Below are 7,360 nucleotides of genomic sequence, written 5' to 3'. Positions count from 1 at the left end.
AAAGGTTCATGAGCATGAATTAAACTTAATGGAAATTTAGAACGAGTTTGTTTGGCTAATGGGAAAATTAAACAATCAGAAACATCATGAAATTTTATTTTTGTATCTAAATGGGAAAGTAAACGTAGACTCTTATTTGAAAGGTGACCAAGGCGTTTATGCCAAAGTTGACATGTTGTTGAGGTTGCTGAGTTGCATTTGGCTTTCTGCGTAGTATCAAGGTAGTAAAGTCCTCCTCGTTCAATTTCCATCCCAATCATCTTCCCCGATCGTTGGTCCTGTAGCCTACAAGTATTCTTAGTAAATGTGGCAAGATAATGGGAATTGCAAACAAGTTTGCTGATAGAGATGAGATTTAATTTGAAGGAAGGAATACAAAGCACATCATGTAATATAAAATCAGCCACATGAATGCTGCCTATGTGTGTGACAGTCGCTAGTTTTCTATTAGGGAGATATACAGTTCGATCAGTAACATAAGATTTTTTGGTTAATAAGTCAGCAGAGCAAACCATGTGATCGGTAGCTCCTGTGTCAAGTATCCAACGAATTTCTTGACCAATAATGGGAGCACAGAAGGTTATACCTGAGAGATCACTTATAGCAGATGTACTACTAACATGATTAGCAGATGTACTACTAACATGATTAGCCATGGATTTGGACTTGTTCTTATCAAGCATCGCCACGAGGTTCTGGTATTGCTCTGCCGTGAGAGTGATGGGTGTGGGAGGTGCTGTTATATTGGCATCCACATGATTAGCTTTGGAGAGATTATTCTTGCGCTCTCGCTTGGCTGAGTTTTAGATCAATTGACTGTCATTTTCTGCCATGTTCGGCCTTTGCTGTGATTGGGAAGGGAAAGGAAATAAGACTCAGAATTGTTCTGGCTCTGATACCATGAAAAGGAAAATAATTCTTGTGTATTTCATTGAGAAATAATAAGGTATATAAATACATCATACGAGAATCAATTTAGGTCCTAAAACAAAGCATATACATTGTCATTGCCTATTCATACTCCTGTATAAATGGAAAATACATTAACAGCAATTGATGGTGGTTGACTGAGATGATTGAAGGACATTCCTGACTTTGTGCCTTGATTCACTTTTAATTCTTTAACAGTTTTCCTTTGTGTAAACCTTGTAGTGGTACCTAATACTTCAATATTTTGACCATTTCCTTGTGTTATCGTAAATTTTAACTCTAAGCACAACGCATTTTCCCCGTAAAATAATGACGACTATATTCAAGTTTTTCCGTTTGCGTTTCCTTGCTTGAATCAAATTTTAGAGTATACTGTTTAATTTTAAAAATGTTATTTGAATATATTTGATACATCTTTTCAAGTCAAGCGAGTTCATTTCTTTTATTCTATCTATCTTTCCATATTCACTTGTTGACTCTTTACGTAATAAAATATTCTATTGTTTTATGTTTTAGCAGGTCATTGTTGTTTCATTTGGTTCGCATTATTGAGCTTGAGAATATTGAATAATATTTAGAGAAGACTTTAGTTTTCAACATATGAAGTCGAGGCTCCAATGACTCGTTGGTGAGCTCGATCACATTCAATTCCGAGATCGTATAGAATTTATGGCTCATTATCTCAAAATGCTCGCATAGTCTCGTAGAAGATGGTTGAGTATACATAGAAATTTGTATAACATGTTGCTAAGTAATGTCATGTCGAGAATTTAATAGGACTTAAATCTAATTATAAGTTAGGTCTAGATATTAGACAGATCAATGCGAGTATCTAGAGTATTTTGTAAATTTAATTACTCGGGTCTATGTAACTATTGGAATCGAATCCAAACTACCGATTTCGATTTGGGATTGGTTCTATCCACGACAATTTTTATTTTTTTTAAATCGTAAACCAACAGTACAAATTATGTACCTAATAACTAGTATAAATAGAAGAAATAAAATTGTCACCAAATACATATTTCAAAACTTTCTTAATCCATTACAAATATATCACCAAGTAGCATCCAATTTCGATTGTTGCTCTGTGTATGGTGCTCAAGAAGTGTTTTTGGTACAGATATCGCTTAAAGCACGGTCAAGATGGCTATGAACGAGCGACATGATTCAAATAATTGAATCTGATTAATTAGGTCACTTACTACTTGAGCATAAATTTGTCTTGCAAATTTGTTACTTTTCGGGTCGAGTTATTGAATATGGATGAATAAATTGTAAGAAATGACAAATATAGTTACTGGAGTGACAGGGCCCATGTCACTCTAGCAAAACCCTAAATATTAAGTCTCTATTTGATGGTCAATATTTGAGAAAAATAATAATTAGAATTGGATTTTTAGGAGAATGTGCTGTTAAAAAAGAGAAGGAAAATCTTAAATTTACGTGCAGAATATTTTATTATGTGAGTTTTGATCAAATGACAATTATCAAACAATGACTAAAATAATTTCGCCCCATTCTCTATATTTTTCATGGCCGAACTCTAGTTTTTGTTTGTGACAATATTGCCAAAGTCCATGAGGGCGTATCCGTATTTTGCGTTGTTTTAATATATTCCAAGGGAATTCGAAGTTATCTAATTCAAAAGAGTCTCACAACCATTTTTGACGGCAACGATCACATACAAATTTAAAAGTCCCAAATAACTTTAAAATTCTATATACCCGTCACAATGTGAATAAACAAGCATTATCATCTCTCATTTGACAAAAAAATAAACGTGTATATTGATGGTGTATGCAAAAAAGGACAAGGTTGCTCAACAACTCCTAACTTTTGTTAAAATTTATTATGCCGTGGACATTTATTATTGTCTAAGGTTGTATCAGGTTGCCAGTAATTACTTTTTGGAACAAAATAATTTTGTCCGAAAATATGAGCAGTCCAATAGAAAACATTCTACTAACAAGGAAATATTGTTTGGTCAAGTCAAAGATAGATGGGGTTGGTAATGGTTCAATGACTGCGTTCTTGAAAAATAATTTTTAAAAGAAAAGTTCATAATTTTCTTTTTTCTTCTTTCAAACCTATTGAAAATTCATTTCTTTATTGGAGTAGCGGATACGCACTTTACTTTCACAAGATATTTCGTTACTTTTTAGGTGAATTGGGTTTTGGCCTGTGTCGTCATATACTATGTATGGAAAAGATGGCGATCAGCAGGGGTGGAGCCTTGTATAGTTGAGTGCAGGCATTGGAAAAAACCTGCACTCAACTTTGGGAGAAAACTTGCACATTGGCCATAAAAATTGGAAAACCTGCACTTTGGGAGAAAAATTGGAAAAAATGTTTGTCCTAATAAAAAATTTGTGCTCGTATTAAAAAAAATTTCTGACTCCCACACTTTTTTGGGTATATATGCCAAATGACATTTAAATTAATAGGTTAAGACATGCATGTCCATTATTTTTCAGCTTTACAACGTGGATTCCAATATTTTATGCATAATTTCTAAATCGATCTAATTTAACTTTTCTTGATCCTCATTAACCAAAGCACGGCATCAAAGAATGTAAGTGGGCATGCACACATCAATAAAGAACGCCAAATTAGAAACGTTGAATAATTGAGTGAGAGCTGGTGACATGTTTGTCTCTATACAAGTCTAAAGCAATAACTTGACATAAGGTTCAACCATATAATTTAAGCTTACAATTTCCTTCTTCAGATAAGACAAATATTATTATTTACGTAAAGAGACAACATAAACCGATTAGCAAGTAAAGATATTAGAGTATAGATTGATCTAATAAAGCTATATCTTAGGTAAAACAATTTTTTTTTAAATAAATAAAAAAAATTGGATGAATGATTCGATTTGGTTTCAAACGATTATTAACTATCGAAACCTAAATCGAACAATTTTCAAGCAATCTGGTTCAATTTTAAAATGGTCAAGATTAAACCACGATTTTAGATCGACTTGTCAGTTGACAACTTTTTTATTCACCCCTACTTAAATTTTTCTAAAATTAATTTTTCTACATCATAGAAATGTATGAATCAATTAAAGACACAAATTTGACCAGTTGGTCATAATAGAAACTAGATGAACTAGACTATGGTCTAGTTCGATTGATGTTATTGGACCATTTTGCCAAAAAATTGATGATCGAGTCGAGTCAAGTCTAATAACTATAGTATGACATCTTTATCTGCATAATACTTTATTGTTAGAGGGAATTAGTATTTTCAAGCTGTATTAGCCCTAATTTATGGGGTAATATAATAACCGATCTCTTTTTTTTTTTTTTTTTTTTTAAATTATCTATCGATTTTCTTTTGATATATTTATACATTAATCTTCTTCCGATAGGAACGCTCATGGCATGTTTTTCTTTTATATGCCTAATTTGATATTGTCTACTGTGGTTAATAAAATAATATTATTTAGTTTTTAATAATTAGGAGACAAAAAATATGCTCATCTGTCATCCCTTAATTCGAGATCACGCTTTAAAGGTCTGTAAAGACTGACTCATGAAGAAAATAAAGCAACTTATTTTTCTAAATTTTAATCAGAATTAGTAGTGATTTAAAGCATCAATCATTCTCTCTCTCTCTCTCTCTATACTGAAAAATTAGCTAATGCGATGATGAATGACGATGACCAATTCTATGACGATTATTAATTGATGTCATGGATTTTATACCTTACGTTAAAATATACAAAACCATGAGTTTCACAAACACAATTTTCTCATAATGATATCAACGTATTAATAAAAGATTTTGATATTTCTTATTTCATAATTTAAAAAAGAATGCATTTTCGAATAAAATGTACTTGGGAGCAATTACGTATGTATAGTATAACGTTTTTGTTTAATTAGTCATCCTATTGAAATTATGAAACGATGATATTTAAAGATTATATGAACTACTAATCAAATTATTAAGACTCCAATACAAGGAATTCTAAGTATTTCTTAAGGAAAATTCTATCTTATTCATGATGCGAAATAATAGAGAATATTGTATATGAAAATGAACCGAAAATATTAAATAAAGTTGATACTCCCTCTGTCTCATTTATATATGTCGACTTTCCTTATTTTATTGTTCCAATTATATACTCTTGTTTCTTGATTAAGAAGATTTTATTTTGTATATTTACTAATAAATTCTTATTTAATTTGTTTATTTATAACAAAATTTCCACGTTTAATCTTAAAATTGTACAAATGTAGAGATACCTACTTCTTGAAAATTAAATCATTCAAATTCTTTAATACTTCTCACAATAATTTATTACTAGTTGTTGATAATTAAATAAGGGTAAATAAGGAATGTTTTTGGCAAAAATTATTTTTTTAGTAACATTAAATAAAATTTTCTTAATCTGTATGAAAAATAAAATTAGCCTATACAAAATGGGACGGAGGGAGTATATCTAGCACCCTAGGTCGTTTGAGCCTAGTGGTGGCAATGGGCCCGAGTAGTTCGTGGGCTCGGCTCGCCTAAAACGAGCCACGAGCCGCTCGGGCTTGTAAAAAACGAACCCGAGCAACGAGCCGAACCTATGAATTGATTGACGAGCCGCTCGGCGAACTGCTCACCGAGCAGCCATTAGCCGAGCAGGCTCGTGGCTCGTCCAAAAAAAAAAAAATTTTTTATTTCAGTGACCAGAACGGTCACTGAACTTCCGTTCGGTCACTTTTGACCGAACGGTCACTGAATTTTGTCAGTGACCATTTTGGTCCCTGATATTTTTTTTTTCAAATTTCATTTTCTTCCTATAAATACCCATCAATTACAACATTTTTTCTTACCAAACTTACTATCAATCTCTTATTCTCCACTATACTCTCTACAACTCAATTATTATCAGTATTATTCATTCATTCATTCTCATTTCTATACTCTTCTACATTTTATATTCATATCATTAAATTATAATCTTGATTTTACAATAAAGTTTCTACACTACTACATAATCTTCATTCATTTCTCAATTCTACTTCACTTCTTTTTCTTCAACATTCAATTTCAATTAATCACAACTGGATTCACGTTCATTTATTGAAAACTTGTTCGATGTCGGAGTCGGAAATGAAGCAAATGTGTCCCATAATCAATATGGGAATCAATATGGGAATGAGTTCGTCGGTCTAAATGAAGTACCCATTCCAGAAAATATTGAAGATTACAATGTTCATGAAAGTAGTCATCAAATTAATTTGGATGACATTGATGCTGAGGCTCCAATTGATTTGGAACAGGATGATGAACCTGTTATTGAAATTCCCGATGCAAGAGGGAAGAGAAAGGTAAAGAAGCATGCAAAATGTTGGGATCATTTTAAATTGGTTCAAACTGGTCGTATGGTCGATGGAATTCCAGAAACCAAAGCAGTATGTAAATACTGTCAACAACAATTGGCTCATCAAAAAGGCATTGGAACCACCCACCTCAACCGTCACTACAAAGCATGTACGGCCAAACATGGTCTTCTTCCTGCTAGTCAAACGCAACTACAATTTGGTACTTCAGGCAGCAGTGCTACTACTACTACGCCACTTAATACGTGGATGTATTCAGAGGAAAGAACTCGAACAGGAATGGTGAAGTACATTGCCGGATCTGAGTTGCCACTAGCACAAACGGACAACCAACATTTCGTTACATTTGTCAAAGAATGTCTTCAACCGAGGTACGCTGGGGTAAGTCAAAATACTCTTCGTTCTGATACAATAGAATATTTTTTAAATGCAAAGAAAACATTGATTGTCGATTTAGAAAAATATGGGGGTGTAATATCTTTAACTTCGGATTTGAAGGTATGAACTCATATAGATATGGTCAAATTGGAAATGCATATGATTCCTCCAGTCATAGTAGTTTGTCTTCTACTGCATGTACTAGTCAAAATGCGTTGCCTGCTGAATTACTTGATTACTTTAATCATAATTGGCCTAGTAACAATGTATTAAGGAAAAATTCAGAAGAAGTAGTTGACTTCTGGCGAAAGTATAAATGCCGATGGCCAATAGTTTCTGCAATGGCAAAAGATCTACTAACACCTCCGGTTAGCACTGTAGCTTCGGAATCTGCTTTTAGTGCAGGGTCTAGGGTTCTCTCTGATGTTAGGAATCGACTAAAAGAAGATGTTTTGGAAACATTAATGTGCGTGAACGACTGGTAAGACGCTCATTTTCGACTGCAAAATAAATATGCCGAAATTGCATGTAGTCAAGTAAGTGATATTTAGTTTAATCATATTTATGACGAATTTTTATTTTAATACCTTTATAATTTTTAAAAAAAAACTGTACACGTAACAAGTTGTTCGTGTACAATTTTTAACTCCGCCTACTCGAAATGAGAACATTGAAGTAGCCGGTCCCAAGCCCGGATAAAGGAGGAG

Source organism: Olea europaea, chromosome 10, assembly GCF_002742605.1.
Source record: "Olea europaea var. sylvestris chromosome 10, O_europaea_v1, whole genome shotgun sequence".
Taxonomy (NCBI): domain Eukaryota; kingdom Viridiplantae; phylum Streptophyta; class Magnoliopsida; order Lamiales; family Oleaceae; genus Olea; species Olea europaea.
The sequence above is the reverse complement of the archived record's forward strand: the minus strand, read 5'-3'. Positions refer to the sequence as shown.